The sequence below is a fragment of the Cavia porcellus genome, unplaced genomic scaffold, assembly GCF_034190915.1.
Source record: "Cavia porcellus strain 051 isolate PalLab524CR breed Dunkin Hartley unplaced genomic scaffold, mCavPor4.1 scaffold_18, whole genome shotgun sequence".
Taxonomy (NCBI): domain Eukaryota; kingdom Metazoa; phylum Chordata; class Mammalia; order Rodentia; family Caviidae; genus Cavia; species Cavia porcellus.
The window spans coordinates 23,022,340-23,044,190 of record NW_026947501.1 but is presented as its reverse complement, the minus strand read 5'-3'; positions in this window follow the sequence as shown (position 1 = coordinate 23,044,190).

Here is a 21,851-nt window from a genome sequence, read left to right as displayed (position 1 = left end):
GAAGTATAATAAAGAATGGATGGAAGACACACGGGCATGGCTGTCTTGCAGATGGGAAGGGATCCAGGAGACAAAGGGTGAGGCGAATGGAGGAGGGCAAGAGGAAATAAGTAGACTAAAGAAATCCCATGTAACAGGAGCTTATTAATTTCAATGAATGTAAGCATTGTATGTCATAAACATGAGCTAAGGTTAATATTAATAAGAATAAAAATTGAGAAACAGGATTTGGAGGAGCAGGGAGAGAGGTAGGAGGGAAGAGGATTGAAAAAAGAAACAAACTGTATTATGTATACGTACCCACTCCCGAAGATGAATGTACTACAACCATGTACTAATAAAATAATAACTTAAAAATAAATAACTTATGTGAGATTTTGTTAAATGTTTTTATTGAGATGAGTATGAAGTTTGCATTATTTATTTTGTTAATGTAATGAATAGAGTTGATTTTTCTGCCATAATGATTATAATTTGTCAATGTCATTGGTTTTAAGAAATGCCAAATAGATTACTAAAGCACACTCAGGTGTCTGGGCAGACCTTGGAGATGTGACTTTGGGTACTGTACATGCGATCCCTGGCTCATTCCTCTGCAGCATGGTCACCCTGCTCTGCTTCCTGGTAACCATGAATTATTCAGCTTTGCTCTGTCTCACTCTTCCAGTATGGAGTTTCTGCTTGTGAACCTGCTGACCACGTAATGATTCTCCAGAAACTGTGAGCTAAATTAACTCTTTTTTAAAATTGTGGGTGCTGGGTATTGTGACAGGAAAGCTGACTAATGCAGAAGGTTGGTACCAAGAGAGGAGTCATTTCCATGACTCTACCTGATGATGTGGTTTAGAAGCCTTTGGATTTGCTTTGTGGGAGGACTTTGGAAAAGCCTGGAGATGTCGTATAGAGAAGTCCTACAATGCTATAAAGCGAGATTGACTGGGTGATTCTAGTTGGAACTTATCAAATCAAAATACTGACAGGATTCAGGTATAAAGACTGGGTTCAGAGGTTTCAGTTGGGAACAAGGGCCTATTAATAGTTGACGAGAGGTGTGTTATACTCTGGCAGAAAAATCTCGCTAAGTTTTGTCCAAGTCCTGAGACTTCATAGGAGATTGTAATTAAGGGCAATGGACTAATTAATCTGATGGATGAAATTTCAAGACAACCTCACATTTAGGCTGTGACAGGGGTGCTAATCACTGCTTTTTATCAGGTTTATAGTAAGAATAGGAGGCAAAAGATACAGCAGAAAAATTTGAGAAACAAATTTTGGCCAGAAGGAGCCACATGTTAGGGCCAAAAAGTTGTGAGTGCTGCAGATATTAGAGCCATCAAAAAGAAACCAATTTTTACATAGGGATAAGAAGACAGGTGCCTTGAGGTCTCTTTGGAAATCAGCAGAACCCATCCACACAGGCTCAAGGGTGCAAAAAAATAAATCTTTCATTTGAGGAAAGAATCCCTGGGACTTCTACTCAAGAAGGGCCTTTTAGGGAACTGGTTCCTCAAGATTCATTTTACTCAGTCATTCAGGCATTCAGAGGTTTCTACAGGCATAGTCTAAAAGGGTTCAACCTCTGCTCAAGCTGGCAACCATCTTTAGCATTGTCCCTGTGATGCTGATTTTGCCATATGCAGAATCCAAGAGTTGTGGAGTCAGGAAGACTTCCACCCAGGTTGCAGCGGAACGTCTGGGAGGTCAGGCAGTGTACTCTAAGAGGGTAGTATGTGAAGCTGTGGAAACAAAGCCAAAGTTGCAGAAGCCAAAAATGGAAATTCTAGGAGGTTGGAGATGCCAGCAGCATCTATGCAGGAAAACTGTAACCTGAAAATAAGACCATCAGAGACAGGCCATAGGAGTGGGCTTGCCAAGACCCTGTGTTACCCACATCTCCACACCATGTGTCACAGATGCCAGACATGGAGCTAATGGACTTGATATATACCCTACTGCATTTTAGTTTTACTTTTGTTTGATTAATTTCTACTCCTCTGTTCTTCCCTTTTGGAATAGGAAAGTTTAGCCCATGCCATTTTACCTTGGAATCATGTGAGACACATGAGGAGGGCCTGGCTGTCTCATTTGTCCCTGCAATAGCTGTGGGGGGTATGACTTGGCCAGTGGTCAGTACGCCCCTCTCCCTTATTCCCTTTTGTTCTTTCTTGTACCCCAAAAGACTGGCGGAATTTGTTTCCATGTCCTCTCTGGTGATTCAACACTTTCCTCTTTGACTATCAAACTGCCATTTTTCTACCCCAACATGAGTGCTCTCAGGCATTTCATTCACTACGGTTACATTATTGAGGATAAGCAAGGGACAACTAGCTCCCCTCTGCTGCAGCACAGGCCCTATTAAAAAAAGACTTGCTTTGGTGTTTCTATAAGCCATTCATGGTTTATTTAACAGGTAGGTGGGCTCCAAACGTCCTGTAAATCAGAATGAACAAACACAGCTGTTAACATTGAAGTGCTCCAGAGACAGCAGCCAGTGAAGAGCAGCAGCCAATGAAGAAGAGCTGCAGAGACCCAGTGTCCAGAAAAGTCAACCTCTGGCATCCAGCTCAAGCTGGCATCAGATGGTGATGGCTGTCAATGACCAGCAGCTGGCTGTGTCAAATGTCATCTTGCTATGTCAACTGTCATCACCGGGTGATATCACGACTGTTAGCAACACTGCATTTGGCTGATTCATGACTTCCATTTGAACCAAGAAAAATAACCGTAAGTTAATTGGAAAAATAACCTATTTTTTATTTTTACAAGATGTTTTGCCAACCTTGCAATCTTGTGATAAATTTCATTGTTGTGATTTCATGTATTATTATTATATATCATTATTATATATAAAACAGTATATTATTAAATGCAATTTCTTAGGTCTTATTAATTTTTTTCATTTAGATTGCTGAGGGACATCAGTCTACTTTTCTTTTCGTGTGCTATCTTTGTCAGGTATCAAAATTACAGTAGCCTGAAATGAGAGATTTTTTATTTTGTTTTTGTTCAGGCTGCCCTTGAATTTACTTTGTAGCCCAGGCTGGCCTCAAACTTGCAGCCACCTTCCTGCCTCAGTCTCTCTAGCGCAGGGATTACAGGAGTACACCACTATGTTTGGCCTAACTAGAGATTTTAGTACTGTTATTATTGCCATGGAGTTTTTAAAAATTTCTTTGGAAGAAGGGTTGGTAAAGGAAGATGGGGTTTTTCACTGACAATTCAAATTTTAAAATAGATATAAAATTATTAAGTTATTTTTGGTTTTGGGGCCTGCTTTATTAAATTTTATTTATCCAAAAATTTGTCTGTTTTATCTGAATTTCAAATTTAATTTGTATAAAATTGTTCATATCTTTTATAATCTCTTTGAGCCTATTTCATCTTATAATTAGTTGTTTGTGTTTTTCTTCTCCCTATTTTTCTTAATTTGCATGCTAAAGATATATAAATTTATAAATCTTTTCAAGAAACAAATTTAAGTTTAAAATTTTTTCTGTCTGCTTTCTATTTCATTTATTTGTATCTCTATATTTCCTTGCTTTTATGTCCTTTGGATTTCATTTTCTTTGATTTCTATTGTTTTCTGGAAGCTTCAATCACTAATTTTTATATTTTTTCTTCATGAGGACATATATTTAAAAGTATGTTTCTCTTTAAGAACTGCTTCAGCAGTTCAAAATATTTTTAAATTCTCTCATAATGGTTTAGTTGAATCACTGGATCATTTCTAAGTATCTTGCTTAATCTCCAAACTCTGGAAAATTCTTTAATTCTAATGTTGATACTGATTTTATAATTCATTTACATTTGCCAGAGAACATACTCGGGATTATATCAATTCCTTGAAATTTGTTAAAACTTGTGCTGTGACCCAGCATATAGCATATTTTGGGAATATATAATTTCTAGTTGGCTAGACACTTTAATTTTTAAATATATTGGTTTTAAATATATTGGTTATCTATAATAGTGTCATATTATTTTAAAAATATGCATTCATAGTTATATACTCCTTTCTCTTATTTTCTTTACCAATTTTGTCAGATATTTGTCCCTTTTATTAGTCTTCTTGAAGATCAAGTTTCATTGGTTTTGTTGATAATCTACATTTTATAGCTATGTTTTACTGTTATTAATTTCTAACTATCTTGTTTTTCACTTACCAGATTATGGCTCACTTAAGTTCTACATGCATTTTTAGTCTTTAAATGTATATTTAGATGAATGAATGAGTTAATAAATGGATGTTTATATTCATTTTCCAGTATAACTGAACAACCTGGTGTATATTAGTCAAGAACACTATTGAATTCCGACTTCTTTCCTCCTGGTAACATGTTGTGGCTCTTTCACCTTTGTAAGGGGTCTCCTCATATGCCATCTCTCCAAAGATTTCATAGACATTTAATCATTTTAGATGGTTATTTTAAACCATCATTCCTCATTGCTGTCTATTTTTTCTTCTTCTATACTATATATTAATGTGTTTACTTGTGTATTTCAGTTGTACTGGATTGTGGAACAAGACGTTAGTTTTATGTGTTTATTTATTAAAATGTTCCTATTCCCACCAGAAAATAAATCCCATGAAACCAAAGCTTTCTGTGAAGGTTCACTCTTAGAACACTGTCCTAGAGCACTGACTGCCATATAGCAGGCCTGCAATAAATATTTGTTGAAAGAATATAAATTAATGACTTTAAAATTCTATTACAATCCTGTTTAGAGGGCAATAAAAGCTTTCTAAAAGTCTTCTACCACTTGGTTAAGGAATCTCAAATTTATAGAGCCAAACATCATATTCTACAAAACAGAATGTTTAGATTAAGTAATTATTATGTTCTCTTTTCGTTTAAATTAGATATTTATGGGACTGAAAAATTCTATGGAAATGTTCTTTAACTGAGTGGATTTTTTACATGGGAACATCTGTACTAGATTAGGTAATAGTGGTGGAACCTGGGTTTTGCAAATCTTAGGAACAATTGCTGAAATGGAGACACAGATCCACTGGACAGTCAATTCCTTGCAGTTCATCACGTACCCATAGCCAAGGTAATCAGGGCCACACCCAAGTGCACTTGGGCTAGCATGTAGAGGCTGGTAAGATCCCCAACTTTGTAAGCATCTATTGTTCTGAGTTGTAGCAGAATCTACAGTTAGGGCTTCTAACATACATTACTATAAATTCTTCTCTTTCATAGTTAGGTTATTAACAACAAAAACAATAAAAGCTTGCAACAGGTAAAACCTTGCAAATAATTTTTTTTTGTCCTGCCTTACTGAAACATCCATTTTTTCTTAATTGATTTTAAGTGATCCTGGCCCTGGTTGGATTAACATTGATGCCATTTCCTCCAGTTCATCTCTTGGATTTCATTGCATAAAGTTTCTTAGCCTGGTTGTGTTTCTCTTGAGAGAAGATATCCCACATATTATTCAAAAAATATAAGGGAATTTTGCTAAATGGACTTATTTGAATGAGTTGCCTATGACAAGTATCAGCCTACCGTGAAGGAAATAAGATCTAGTTGCTGTACAAGTACAGAAAGCAGCAGCTTCATGGAAGAGGATTTGGAGATGAAGAATCTCAATACTAGGTGTTCTTAGGGTGTCAGTGGCCCAGTGGCAGCCAAAGTGTGTTCCCAGCTCTTATACATTGAGCAAATGAAGAAAAGTCATGTAATTTTATCAGATTGGTTCCTCTGGCAATGCAATGAGCCAGGGTGTCTTAGTTATTTTTCCCATTGCTGAGACAATGTGCCCAACAACTGAAGCTAAAGAAGAAAAAGACAATTTTGGCTCATAGTTTGTAGAGGTTTCAGTTCATACTCCTCTAGTTTCCAAGACAGGATGGCATGGCAGAGGGGTGTCACGGAGGACAAGCAGGCCATGGAAAATCAGGGAAGGCAGGAGGTAGCAAATCAGTGAAGCTGCAAGTGACTGCAACCATTCTTTTTCTGTCCCTGATAGTCTGCTCCTAAGACACGTAGCACTCACAAGCAGGGTGTGGCACCCTTAATCTCAGCATTACATCAGTAATCCTATCATCGCATCCTTAATCCTGGCATCATGCACCCTACATTTTGACACTTCTGAAAAGCCCCACCCATGACCACATGAGGCTTTGGAGGAACATCTAGATACAAACCATAACACAGCACGAAAACACTGAGAAGAGTATTTGGCCACAGATTGCAAACCTAATCTCATTTGTCAACTATCTGTGCAGCCTGTCTGAGCCTCAGACTTCCATGTTTTTAACATAAGGAGCTGAGCCTTCAGTTATAAAAGACATATATATTCACACATGTCTCTGATCTTTCTTAAATCCCATGAAAATAAGTGTGAAGGGATGTTTTTAACAAAGAGAATGAAAGCTGGAGATGAAAAATGGCAATAAAATTTGGAAGCTGGAAAGCAGATGGAATTCAGTGTCCAAGAACACTAAATCCCAAAAGTCAGTGAGGCAAGTTGAGAAATGATCATGTTTGCACCACTGAATCCTCCTAAGTCTAAGCATTGGTAAGACTTGACATATTTGGTAGTCAAGGTAAAGAGGAGGCTGAAAATAGCAGAATGAAAGGAGAATTGTTGAAAAAAGTTGGATTCCAAATTTCTTCTCTTTCTCACTAAACCGAATGTCTGCTGTGACCCACTCAGGAAAAAACTAGAAGGCCATTCATTGGAGAGGATTAAACAGAGCGATTACATTTGGGGCCCAAAACAAAGTTGATGGGAGGGGCCCCACTGGAAAATAGAGGTTGTATGAAAGCTCAACCTGAATGCTGAGAATCCAGAAAAGGAACTGGAAGGCCCTGTGCTATAAATCTGACCAGCACAAGAATAAAGAGCTGGAGATAAATTCTGAACTGAACTCTTGTTCTCAAAGGATATAGCCCAGCCAAGGAACTTAAAGTTATAACTACAGCAAGCAAGCTGTCTCCACTCCCAAAGCTCTAAGACAGCCTGTTAGTGCTCCATTTTTAAGTGTGAATGAAGGTTCAAGAATTCTCAGGTATTTGAGGAAAGCACTGACTCTGATGGACCAAAGCAAAGAGAAAAAAATGAGCTGATTTGAAGTTGAATATGCACTTCAGTGAGGCACTGTATAAGGACTTTATATTTACTTAATCATGCAAGTGACATAACCATCAATTAAGTTGTACAATTATTATCCCCATTGAAAAAATGAAGAAGGGATAGAGACATTAAGTAACTTACCCAAAGTCACACAGTTTGTAATCAGGAAAGTTGGTATTCTAACCAGGCAGTCTATGTTTTTAACCACTCAAGCTAAAATATAATGATGAATCAATTAGGCAAAATAAATTTACAATTAGAGTAATTTAGTGACAACAAAACCTCAAAACTATTAATATCTTTTGAAAGATGAAAGAAGTTGTATCTAAGAAATAAGGAAAATGTTATTAAAATGGAATATTCAATGAACCAAGAGTCTTAACAATTGAAAATATGGAAACCTAAGTGAAACTCAATACACTGTAGCCTTCCAAAAAATACAGCAAGTCCCAGTTCCATGGCTGGTCTCCCAGTTTTCAGACTTGGCCAGTTCTCTACACTCTCATTGCAATGGGCTGAGTGTTTAACTTGAAACACTAATTTACAGCCAAGTCAATCTTCGATTAAAATGCTCCGGCACACCTGTCTCACATTTAGGAAATAGTTCATATTCTTTACTAGGGCTTGTGAAGTCCTTGGGAATCTGGTGTATGTCCTGCTGTTAAAACCATTTCCTCCTCACTCCAGCAAAACTAGCATTTTGCTGATCTTCCCTTCACCAGGTTACTCCTGCATAAGAGCCTTTCGTCTTACAAATTCCACTACTTGTAAGGATCTCCTAGGTCTAGGAAGCATGGCTTTGTCATAATCTGAGGTCTAAGGAGAACACCCAAAGAGAAGATGGAGACTTCAATTTGCTCTCACCCAGAATAGTTTGTGGATTCGCTGACTTCTGTCTCAGAAAAGCATTTCAGAGGTCAGTGAGAAGCACAGGCAGATTTACTGACTGTGTTAAAGTACACAAAGATGCCTCTTGAATAAACAGTGCTGGAAAAATTGACTCTCTGTATGCAAAAGACTGAGCCTAGACTGTCTCACCCTGCACTAAAGTCAAATTGGATCAAAGACCTAAATGTTAAAACAAAAACAATCTGCTAGATGATAAAATAAGTGAAACTCTTAAAGATATAGATGTAGGCAAGGGTTTTTCTGAACACAATTCTAATAACATAAGAAACAGTTTCAAGAATAAGCAAATGAGATGATATTATAAAGCTTTGGTATACCAAAAGAAACAACCAACAGAGTGAAGAGACAAATCTACAGCATGTAAAAAAATTTTGACAGTGCTATTGCTTGGACAAAGGATTAATATTTAGAATATACCCCCAGAAATTTTTAAAAAATTAGACCTTCACAATATAAAAGTCTCAAACCAAAAAATTCACAATTTAAAGAATGAACATTTCTTAGAAGAAATACAAATGACCAATAAATACACACACAAAAAGTTTGACAAGGCTAGACATCAGAAATGCAAATGAAACACCAACATTCCATTTGACTCCAGAAAGAATGGCTATGATCAAGAAATCAAATAATAACGATGCTGGTGAGACTATGGAAAGAAAGGAGCCCTTCCACACTGTTGATACAAATGTACACTAGTACAACCAATGTGGAACTGAGTATGGAGATTCCTCGAAAAACTAAAACTAGAAATTTCATTCAAACCAGCTGTTCACCTTCAAGGTATCTTTCCAAAAGAGTTTATTGTATTACAGAGATACATGCACACCCATGTGTATAGCAGCCCAATTCACTTCTTAAGAGTGAAATCTTAGAAAAAGAAGATGGTTTTCATACACAATGGGGTACTATTCTGTCATTAAAAAGCACGAACTTGAGCCATTTTTAGAAAAATGAATGTACCTTGAAATCACAATGTTGAATGAAATAAATCAGACACACAAGTTTAAGTATTGCATGGCTTATCTTATATGAGAAACCAAAAATATTTTTTAAAAAGCATAAAAGATGGATAATTGGAGGTAGGGAGATTTCTTTTCAAATGGAAAAGGAATCAAAAGATAAGGGGGACAGAGGGGAAGGGGATGAACAAAAACGGTGAGATGTGTTACAGACATGTTCCAACTTCCCATAATGAATGTAATCATTATGTAATGCAAACATGTACTAATATAAAAAGCGTTAAAAATGATACATTCTGAGAAAATAGAGTATAAGTACTCAAAAGAGAGGAGTGTTATGGTCTAAGAGATATGTACGTGACATTGGCGGTGTCCTCATGCCAGATGATACAGGTTATACATTCTTAGTATCTGCCAGGTCACCAAGAGTGGGCTAGGGTAGATGCATGTGTGTGAAGTACAGAAATAAGTTATCCAACTAAAAATGCTACTGCTGTGCTGATTGAATTTGTGAATCTACCATACCAGAAAAAAAGGAGGAAAAGCAGAGGCCCAGTTTGTAAATTAGGGTAAATTTTAAGACTCTTGGAAGTGATAGATTGATATTTCCGAAAGGAAAAACAAAACATTTGTAACCATGGGTAATTTATGCCCTGATGCAGTACTTTATTTTAAAAGCATGGTTTTGAAATCATGATTTTCCTTATTTCTTTTCTTCTTTCTTTATATCTGTTACACTACCTCAGTTCCTTCATCTTAATCTCCAGAAAGCCAGGCTGCCCGTGACCTCGCAACGTAAGCCACCTCCAATTCCTTCCTGCCTCATTCCTTGAATGATAACCTCCTGCTCCTTTATCCCACTCTGTTTTTTTCGTAACACTTATCACTACGCAAAGTTATATGTTCACGGGAGTGTTTGTCTTTGGTTTTTGTTTGATTGACAGATATAGCGTCTAAGCTCTATGAAGACTGGAACTTTCCATTATTCATTCCTGAATCCCAAAACTTATACAGCCCTAATACATAGCAAGCATTAAATAGGTATGTGTCAAATAAATAATGAATAAGCAGTGTTGGATGTAAAAAAAAAAAAAAAACACACAGTAGTATCAACTGCAATAACTGTTCTTACAGAATTTCTACATTTTCAATCTGCAGAATAATAAAAGTTTGTGCTCATCTAAAGAAATTGATTTCATTTTTGTGATGCCTATGAGCCCTGGAGTGGGTAACTGTAAACATAATGTCTAGGCTGAACAGTGTGTTCTGACATTTCTTTCTGAGCCCGAGAGAGATACCCCTTCGGCCACATCCTCAAGCACAGAGAGAAGCCACACAGCACTGAAATTAGCTAAGCGTGTAAACAAGCCAGCGGGCGCCTCTGCTTTGTATCCGCATGAATATAATGCTCCCACTGGGCAACCCAACAGAAGAAGCAATCTCCGTTCCAAATGAGCTAAATTTCCCAGGAAAGTGATTCCTGACCGGGGGCTTGAAGAGAATTCTTTGGAGAGGAAGAAATAATCAGCAATGTGGATCTGTCCTTTGAACGAGTTTCTCTCCATTCTAAGCTTTAAAGGATGAGGCAGATGAGTTTTCTTTAAACCGTGAAGAAATATTTCCTGAGGAGATGGTTTCAACTGCCATGTCTTACAGAGCATCTTCATTTTAATGGAGGAGGTGGAGAAAACAAGAAGAAACCCAGTGGTAATTAAAACATCTCATCTTACCACAAAACAGCCCCTAAATGTCTTGTCCCCTGAGGAAATTCTTGATAGGTGTCTTCAGCATGACCGTGCAAAGTTGGCAGCTGGTGTCTAACTGCAAGAGTTGAGGGCCTGGATTTAGAGGCACAAAATTTAGGAGCTAATTCTAAAAGCAGATCTGAAGCAGGGAAAGAAACTTGAATTTTCCAGTTTGAAGCCAAGACAGCAATCCTAAGGAGAGTTCAGTGTTACCTGGTAGTCCTGGGTGTCAGGAGTCCAGTTCGTTGGAAGAAAGTGTAGGTGTTGCTGGAGCTGGTTCCCTGTAAGGCTCTGCAAGAAAAAACTATTTTCCTTGGCTATTTCAGGTTCTGGTGGCTGGGGTTTTTGCCCACTTTATCTTCAAAGTACATCACTTACTTTCTGCTTCTCAAGTCACATGCTGCCTTCTCTCTGGAGTCAAATCTAGCTCTGTCTTTCACTGGCAAGGATCCTGTTGAGTACATTTAGGGATCCCCCAATAGTCTTCCCATCTCAAAATCTCATGATCCTTGGCTTAATCACATCTGCAAAGGCCTTTTTGCTGTGTGAGGCAGCTCATACAACTTCAGGTACAAGGAGCAGGATATGTTCGAACCATTGTTCATCTCATCATAATACATAGAATAAAACATATTTTATATGTGTTCATATATCAGTGGTGATAAAAAAATGATAGAGGGAAATGAAACTCCCGATCTACTATGTCCCCAAGTTCATGTTCTATAAAATCGAAGAATGAATTTTAGGAACAATGGAGGTTAAGAGTAGAATATTTATCAAGAGAAAGAAAGCTTCTGTCTGAGAGACAGAAAGGGTCCCGAGTGGGTGGCTAAGGACTCTGTCTTTTCTAGGGACTTTTATAAAGTAAAATCATGAGGTGAGATGGGTTCAAGGTGGGGAAGACTGGGAACTCACAAGGCAGATGGCATAAGGTGGAATAGACTTCTAGTTAGCCAATAAGATTCATAGTTCAGGTAAAATTGATTACACTGGGGACAAATGGGGAAGCCAGTCAGTTAGAAAGCGGGCATTCTTGAGATGTGACTCTTCCCTAGGGTGATAGGATTCTGACTTCAGGCTTCCTCATGATTATAGGGAACTAATTAGAATATCAGTCTTTAGGATGTGGATGCATTTGATTGATCTTTTGTCTTGAGGCCTGGCCCACAGCAGACGTGTCTGTCTCCCCTACAGTTGCAAGGTGTCTGCACTGGCTCCATCGAGGACCCAGCCCTGTCTGACTGCCTATAATGTTTATAACTAAGTCAGCTGCTTGCAACAATCTCATCACAATATATAAAATAAATTATATTTTATAAGTGTTTATGTATCAGGGGTGATGAAAAATATGGTGACTATATAAATTAAAAGAAATGTATTATAGTAAAAAAAACATTGCCATTAATCACTCTCAAAATCCTCCCCTTCACCTCAAACACACTACCCCATTGCTCTTGCCGCTTTCAGAAGTAGTTCTGGGAATCCTCTCTCAAAAATGCCTTCAGGTATGCTGAGCAGCTTACTCAACATCCTGAATCCATTGAAAACATTTACCTTTCACGGTCATTTTTACTTTGGGGATGAGCCAGAAGTTGCACCTTATCAGATCTGATGATATTAAGGTGGATGAGGACAGACAATAATGTTTTTGATAGAATAGTGGGGTGGCTGAAAAGATAAGAAGTATGAAATATAAATGACCTTTATTTTAAGAATGCAGGGAGAGACCCCCAATCCCCTGGGGTCCGGCATCAACCCCGGGGATCTCTCTGTGGGACATGTGGAGTGGGGCACGTGGAATGGGACACGTGGAGTGGGGGCATATATGTAGCTTAGGTTGGGGGTGTGTTGCCTGAGGGGCACTAGGGATGTGCAGGTAGCCAGTTGGTATTTGTTTGGCACTAGAGGTAAATTCCTAGGGGTGGGGAAGATAGAGCCATAGGTAAATTCCTAGGGGTGGGGGAGATGGAGCTCCTTGGTTCCACCTGAGGCTTTACTGGCTACAGTGTCCTGTCTGGACCAAAACTCTTTCATTCTCATCTTTTGATTATTATTATGAAAAGGAGCAAAGATTTCTTTTTTACTGTTTCCTGCTGGAAGGGGTGCTGTACTGGGGTCTAGGGAAGTCGACAGGATGACGGTTGATGCCCAAGTAGAAGCTGGTGCCAGGTGTTTTAGCCAGGACAACTTTATCATTGGTGAATGCACATATGTTAGACTGGAAAAACAAAGAGACAAGATGTTATGAGGAGGCATGGCACTACCATATTTAAGGTCCCAGGTGAGGTAGAAGGAAAAGGTGACTTTGATTTAGACATGTCATTACATCAGGACCATGTTGAGGTAGAAACATTTCCATGGTAAGGCAGAATTCTGAAAAATAAACGTGGGGTTAGGAGGAGTGAAGTTATGAGAGGTGATTACTCCCTCATCTGAAAGGGTAAAAGTTAAGAGGGTAGGGCTTGTCTCTGGTATGCATGACATGGGAGTCTTTAGGAAATACTGTTGAGAACCCTGTTGTAAAAAAGGATAAGAAATTAGAACCAAATTGGATAATAAAACATGACAGCCTGAGAGTCATGGCTGTGAGGCCTTGATAAGGCAGAGATAAGTAGGCAAAAGGATGGTTAGATCTAAGGCTGGAAGGGAAGCTTGAGTGATGTGAAACCAGGATGGCAGTCTAGCAACTTTGATCACTGTTGAGGTTGCCAAGAATATCAGGTATGGGTCGCTGTAACCTGGTTGTAGTCCTTGGAATGATTTGCTGTAACAGGACTTCAATAAGTATATCAGCAGTCTCCCTGGTTGTGTGAAAGGCTTTTATGTATCCTGAAAAAGTATAAACAAAGTGAGAAGACAAAATTTATCTGTTAGTCTTGACCAGGGTTGTCTAAGAAATTGGTGAATAAGAAAGGAAGGGGGTGGTTTATATGACCGAGGAGAGGTTTACTAGCAATAACAGGTGTAAGCTGTTGAGGCCTTAGTGTCTGGGTCAGCCTGTATAAACATAAGGGAATAAAAAGCATTTTTAAGATTTAGGACTATAGAGTGAGTGGTGGAGGGAAGATTTGGTACCACTGGGTGGATTGGGAAGAAGTAGTCTGGAACCTGCACGAAATAGGCCCTGTTTGTAAATGACATAGGTCGACCATCAATATCCCCTAGAGATTGAGGACTTACTATAGCGGCCTGAAAACTCAGGAAGAACTCTGTATATATGGCCTCTATGTCTACAAATATAGGGAATGTCTTACCTGAGACTTTGAGTGGGACTTGGGACCCTGAGACAGACACCTTAAAGTGGGCTGTTGTTGGCCCTGAGCCCCGTCAGTCTTCAGCAGCAAGTTTAAGCAGATCTGTCAGCGATGAATCTGGCAGTGTTGGCATTTCCTGTGAGGGCTGGAAGTTAGGATGGCTTACCCACTCTCTGGTGGCTAGTACAGTCCAGTAGCCCTGGGGTAAGATCCTAAAGAACGTGAGGATGGGGCACTCTCTTGTCCAATGTCTTCTGCTGCATTTGAGGCATGGTCCATGGAGGGGGGCCCAGGCAGCTCCACTGTGTGTTGGTTTACCTGTCTCAGAACTCCAGGTGTCACAAGTCTTATTATTATCTCTGTTGTTGAAAACACGAAAAGTCATATTAAGAAGGTCTCTGTGGAGTTTGAAGGACAAGTTTTGCCTTTTTGTTTGGGATTTGGTGTACAGTAGAAGGTATCTATAGAATTAAGTAAGTATGCAGGAGTTAAATATAATCAACAGGGTATTTATGACTTTAGTAATGGCTTCCCATAAGGAGGACAAAGGCTAGAGAATTTAAGGAACTGACATGTCATTTATGTCATATATAAGTATCTCTTTATGTTGTTAAAGTGTCTAGTGCCATCTGATTTTTGGAGGATGGCCTGTTTAATTAATTTTTTACCTTTTTATTTAGGAGATAAATCAGCTACAGTGTCATTTAATATCAGTTGAATATAATTAATTATGCCTCGGTGGAGGGCTGAGCCGGGGCAGGCAGACAGGCTGGGGAAGGTTTAAGTTTGGCTTCTGCCACAGTGTTGGTCTTATTGTTTTGCATGCATCATATAACCCTTGGTTTGGAAAAGAGCTAGTGGTTCCCAGCAAAAGGAATTTATAATTATCTGTTAATTTTAGTTGTTAAACATCTAGATTGGTAAACAGTAGAATATAGGCAGTGAACTTAATATCAACATTATCTTAATATCAATATTAAATGGCTATTTTAACATTTGAATGCCGAAGAAATTTGTGAAACATCTCTAAGCTATCAGCAATAACGAGTTGTCTGCTGTGACCGTCTCTGCGCTGGCAGACAGAGCCGTACCCACGCTTGGGGGCGGGGGCTGGGATCTCTCTGGCATGCAGCACATAGGTGGAACACGCAGAGTGGGTGGGGTGCTTAGGGCAGGTGGGGCACCAGGGTGGGGGTGGCGCATGCAGAGTGAAGGCGGGTTGTGCACCGGGATGCACACTGTTGGGGTGCATGGGGGGGGGGCGGAGCTGGGAGGTGGAACCGGGACATGGCATGAAGCCGGGACCCTGCATGCTGGGACCCTGCACGGAGCTGGGGCACCACGTGAAGTTGGGATTGCTCGTGGGGCACACGAATAGGGCGCGGCCTTAGAGCCCGACCCCACGCAGAGCTGGAGCACAGCATGAGAGCGAGACACTGTGCGGAGTTGGGGCGCAGTGTGAAAGCTTAAAGCAGCCAGCACACATCTCTCAACACTGTTTGGTTGCACCTCCCCCATCTCGGCAGGGAATGGGTTGGTGCGTGGTGGGGAAAGGGGAAGTGGTGAGGAAACAAAGGGGGCGCTGGCAGGAAAGGACACACATTCTCAAAACACAGGCTTAAAGATAGAGAGTTTTGTAAACTTGTCAGTGTGATAAGCTTTAAATAGGTATGGTTTTTTTTTTTTTTTAATTTAAGAGTGCTCAGATTGGAAATCAAGCATTGCAAAGGTGTGGTCTTTTGGGAAGTAGAAAAGATTTTTTTTTTATGGCTAAATCTGAGGCAAGAAATGGACTGTGGTCCAAAGGTTGGGCCGTCACCCATCCTTTACAACAAACAAGGAACAAGTTTTGGTTCCAAATCTCGTATTTCTCAGTTGTCACCAAGATCCATGAGTGGATTTCTCCTGGGTTTTAGTAACAGCTCTGCCCATGAGAGCTTAAAGCTCTGAAGGACATGAGAGTTTTTCAGTGTGAGCCCAGGTTGGCCCAGAAAAACTCTGCCTTGGGCTGTCTAAGGACGTGAGAGCGTCACGCGAATCCACAGAAAGGGGGAGAAAACACGCATGGGGCCTAGCCCAGTGCCGAAGAACACTGGGCCGGAGTTGTTTGTGAAGCAGCAGTGACAAGTTCACAGCTCCCGAGTGTAGACGTGAGGAATTAATCCAGGATGCACTCCGGCAGGGGACTCATACTGGGAGGGCCCCAGGAGTCTCTCGTCTGCCATTTCTGGTCAGGGAACCATATGATAGAATAGTGGGGTGGCTGAAAAGATAAGAAGTATGAAATATAAATGACTTTTATTTTAAGAATGTGGGGAGAGTTCCCCAATCCCCTGGGGTCCGGCATCTCCCCCTGGGATCAGCGATCTCTCTGTGGGACACGTGGAGTGGGGGCATATATGTAGCTTAGGTTGGGGGTGGTGCCCGAGGGGCATTAGGGATGCTCAGGTAGCCAATTGGTATTTGTTTGGTGCCAGGGGCAAATTCCTAGGGGTGGAGGAGATAGAGCCACAGGTAAATTCCTAGAGGTGGGAGAGATGGAGCTCCTTGGTTCCGCCTGAGGCTTTACCGGCTACAGTGTCCTGTCTGGGCCAAAACTCTTTCAGTTTTTATTTATTAAACAGTTCTCATCAGTCTGAGACATCAAGGCAGCCACAACAGTACAACTAGAGATATCCACAAAAGCAGATTTCCAGAACTGCTTCAAAAAATGGCAACAACTCTAACAACAGTGGGATAAATATGTTCAAAGCAAAGGAGAATATTTGGGGAAGATCTAGCGGCTATATGTCTTTACTGTAGTCATGTTTAAATTTTTATTTAAACATTCACGATATCTATTGATCATACCTCAGCTGTACCCACTCACTGACTGGTCATAAAGAACTCGCTGTTGCATAGCTGCTTATTCTTCAGAACAAAATTAACTTGGTTTTCTTAATGTGTTTCACTATATTTTTAGCAACACCTTGCCCTTACAACCAGGAAGGATGCCTTTCCTTTACACAGACATATCCCAAATGTGGGCTGTGAATAATTCCTGAAAAGAAATGCTAATTTTTAGGACATTTGGGTATGTATTTCTGCCCCAATATTTATTCAGCGAAACACATTACCAAAATTGCGCATTATCAAGGTCACACATCAAGTCCAACAGCTCCTTACTTTACTCTAGATGAAAGAAAATACATGCAGCCTGGTCCTAGAGTGAGGGAAGGAGGATTTGCTTCTCTCCCTGGCACTGGAAGACTTTGGAAGAGGCAGACGAGCCCCATACCCAGCAGGTCAGCAGCAGCCCTTTGTGGAGAGACGCAGTCCACAGAATCCAACAAAAATTGGTGCAGCCTGAGGAAGTGAGCTGTTCATATGACATGATGAGAGAGCAAGAAGAAATCTGTGAAATCTGAACTATCCTCAGGGAGCCACAGTAATGATATTAGGGAAGAGGATCATGCATAGAGACTTCCTGCTATGGACAAGTGGGCATCAAACAGTGGAACTTCATATCCTCTAACTATTGAGGGAGAGATGGGAATGGTAGGAGTGCACCTACCTGGTTTGGTGATATGTTGCCACATGTACACAGCCTGGCTCTTAAAAATGTTTTCTCTGAAGACTTGACCTTCTCCTAGTGGTCAAAAACATTTTCAAGTATCTGAAGGAACATCTTGGATGAGTTAAGGGTTCTTTTGGTTTTGTTTGCGCTTATATTTTGCGAACTGAGAATCTTTAATCTTTTATTGTTTTTTTAGTGTATCCTCAAACTAAGACATGAGACGTCACATACCTGTCTTATTCAAGGGTTCTGCATTCAAGGATTTATGTGTACATCCAGATGAAGATGTCCCATATTTTTACAATGCTATTCAAAAACAGAATGTACGTATTGGGTTGTTTACTATTCATTGCTGTTCATACTGTTCTTCCTAGAAATTCGTGAAGCTTTCCTAAATATAAAGGTCAGGGAGGAGCTATGGGAATAAATTTAGTATCTCATACCAAAAACTAATCTAGCCCAGAGCTTCTACAAGCCTGCTCCCAACAAAGCATGAAGGAACTTTCGCACTCTGATATAAACATTTCAGGGAGCTCAGCTCTGGAGCAGAGTCACAGGTACCCACTTCTCTGCTATCCAAAGCCTCATAGCATCTCAGTGTTATCCTTGTCAATCTTTGACCTTGTCTCTTTAAATACAAAAGTGAGAGAGATTCTAGAAGTTTACTAAAAAGTAGCCTGGAAATCTCATGCATTCAGACCAAAACAGCCTGGTTTCTAACTACAGGCTAACACTAGACAAGTGACCCTCAGAACATAATTACAGTGCTATCCTTCACATAGGGTTCTGGGGAATAAATGAGGCCAGGCTTATAAAGCATTTAATACAGTATACAGAGACATTTGATTAACTAGGAGTAAGTTACTCCTAGTTACTAAGCTCCATATCATAACTTTTAAAATGAACAATCAGGTAATTTTCATTCCTAAAAAAAAGAAAAATACACCTATAATAAAGAGGATGCATCTTGGGGTTAGATTTTTAAAAGTCTTTATAGATACATAAAAGTTAAACTAGAGTTGTTTAGATTAAATTTTTATTAAGGTACTATTATCTTGGAAAATATCGACATCCCACTCAAGTGGCTTGACAATGTAACTTGGGCTGAAAAGATGAAGATTATATGAAAAATAAAAAGTTAGTTAAACCACATGATACAGAGCCATGCCGGGGCCCCATTAGGGCACTTTTTCTGGGGTAGCAGCTAGAAACAGAACTACTTTTAAAAATGACTTAAAGGAGATGGAAGCTTATTTTCTTTGTTTTTAATCTTCCCAGGAGAAACTTGGAGACAGTCCAAGGGTTCTGAACCCACAGAATTGTCATGGATTCTCTTCCCTTCCCACTCTGGAGTCCACAGCCCATATGGTGCAGGCTTCATTTTCAGTATCCAAGATAAACTGCTAGAGCTCCAGTTATTACATTCATGCCTTGAACACAAGATTCTAGAAGAAAAAAAGAAAGAATGCTTCCTTCATTATTTTTAGGGAAGTTTCCTCTTACATATTACTGGCAGGTACTTGGTCACACGATCATCCCTAGGAGCAAAAGAGTGGGAAATGTAATCTTCAGTCTAAAACAAAAAATTTTCTAAAGATGGAGAGAATAATAGATACTTGAAGGAAATTAAACTTCCCAGCCACTTGAAACTTATCCTTTTTCTTCGAATATCCTTTCTCTCTTCCCATTTGTAGGTCCCTTTTTTCTTTGCATTGGTTAGGGTTCTTTAGATGAGCAGAAGAAAGAGAGAGACACACACACAGAGTCAGAGACAAAGACAGGGATAAAGAAAGTAACAGAATAAATAATTTTAGAGCTAAAGAAATTCCAAATGCCCAACTAAAAGTAAAACCACTCAAAGGAAAACATACTCCATAACTCATTTAAGATACAAGAAAGAAAATAAAAGAAGTGTATTTTCAACTCAAGAAGACATAAGAAGGCCAACAAAGTTAAAAATGCAGAAACAAAATCATTCATGTAAGACCAGAAAATGACAAATAAATGAGAAATCAACTTAGTAAGTAAATCTGCAGTGCTGTTTTTATATGGAAGTCTCTGTGCTTCCTAGCAACCAAAACACTCTCTCCTTGAGACTAATCATTGAGGGACGTGAGTTGGCAAGGTATCATGTCCCATCTATAATATCAGAGGCTAGGACAATAAGTGTTTTTTGAATAACTGTGTTAGAGTCCTGATATGCCAGGTTAAAAGGAGCGCCCTCTCTGTCTGCTTACGTGAGTCAGGGACTGGGGCACCCACACACAGAGGGACAAAGGAATGGCGAACCACAGTGCCCTCTGGGGCCACTTCACAGAAAAAGTGTCCAGAGAGCTACTGATTTAATTCCATTTAATTCTGTGTGCCTCCTCCTACCTGCCATCTCCATTTCTACCTGTGCCTACACTAGGGTGCTAGATTTAGCCTCCCCTGGAACAAGAGTTCTTAACCGGTTCAGGAGGATATGAACTTGGATGGAAATCAAGCTTTATTTTTCCTAGTCAGCCTATCATCTTTAGCATTTCCTGCCATTATGACGCAGGCAAAACAACCACAACAAACCCACTGGAATTAATAGTCTCTGGGACGGTCACCAGGAGACATCACAGAGGCTTTATATCCCACTAAAGTCTGACCAGCAATCTCAAAATATTCATGTTCATTGTTACTTCAAAATTATGGTAGTTATATGTCCAGATGCTAAATCTTCTTACTTAATGCATTAAAGATTTACTATAAAGAGATGTTACTACAGGGCCAGGGATTTAGCACAGTGGCATAAGCACCTGCTTGGCAAGCACGAGGTTGAGTTTGATCCTGGTACCCCCCCCAAAAGAGCGAGAGAGATGTTACTATAAAGAAAGGTTTATATAATTATACCGTAGATTTTTAAAATGCTTTGATAACTGCATTTCAGTATGGTTGATTTCTTTTATATTCCTATGCATTTTATTGTATAAATTTGAAACTATGTTTTAAGAAGAGGCTATAAACTTTACTAAGTATCAATAGTAAGGAAGGCTCTTAGAAGTTTAAGGTGTCTGCCCTAAATTCACTTATGGAGATTGACTAAAACTTCTCCACAAAGGAGGAAAATGAGAGTCGTGCTGAGTTACTGTTTTAGGAAATCTGGTTAATTTAGGAGATTATTCATCATTATGATCAGACTTCAGAAAAATCACTTAGAGGCTGCATTGCAGAGTGCCTAAAAATACAAGCTCTGGGGCTGAAATGCTTGGCTTAAAATCTCAGCACACTGTTTGTGAGACTGTGAACTTCTCTGTGTTTAAACATCACATCCTCATCTGTGAAATGGGGATAATGTGTACTCCTGACTCAGAGGCTGTGTGATGTCTAGAACAAGTCCCACAACTTGCTCAGCCCAGCGTGCCTTACAGTAGACGGTCTTCCACGGCAGTGTAAGCCCAGCCACGCTTATTTCCAGCAGTCCGCCCTGTGCAGCCTTTCTCTTCTTTTTGTTTTGAAATATCCTACCCATCATCCAGACCTGCTTTCTTTCTCGCGATCTTCTCATTCAGACGAATTTCTCTTTCTTCCCCACAACCTCCCCTCCTAGCAAAACCCACTCTCAGATACGGCTCTGAAACTGCTTACTTAGGTCTCTGTGCTTTTCAGTATTTTTAGTTATCTTTCCTAGGATGGCAATCCTATCACTGTATGAGAAAGCTTTGTTTGTAGCAAAAAAGAATTTCGGTTTCCAGAAACAGACAAAAGAAATGTTTCTGGGGCTGGGGATTTAGCTCAGCGGCATAAGTGCCTGCCTTGCAAGCAGGCAGTCGTGAGTTCGATCCCTAGTACCGTTAAAAACGAAAGAGACAAAAAAAAAAAAAAAAAAGAAAAGAAAAAAAAGAAAAAAGAAATGTTTCTCTTCCCATTGGAATGCTCATTTTTTTTACTTCCCTGCACCTTATCATTCTAGTCTAAGTTCCACTTCCTCCAAAAACCTCCCTTATATCTCCTGTCTGCACTGGCAGGTGCAGGAGGTGGCCCTCTGATTTTTCCAAACTTTGGCACATAACGAGTGCCGGCCAGTCTGATATTCAGCTAAGCCTGGCTTCTTTATCTCTCTCTTCTGCTTCGCAGCAAGCAGCTGTCCTCAGGAGCAGGAGCCTACTGGCTTTCTTTAACTTTTCTAGGGGTCTCCAACTAGGCAAGGTAAGAAAGATAAACTCCAAACACATCTCAGGTGTGCTTTCTTAGTACCTCCTGGCCTTTGTCTGAGCTGTGAGGTCCCAAGGGTAGAACAAGCCCGACTTGGCTTCCAAATGAGCTAGGAATGTCTCTGCAAAACTCTTTAAGGGTCTCTAGAGAAGGCAGGGTT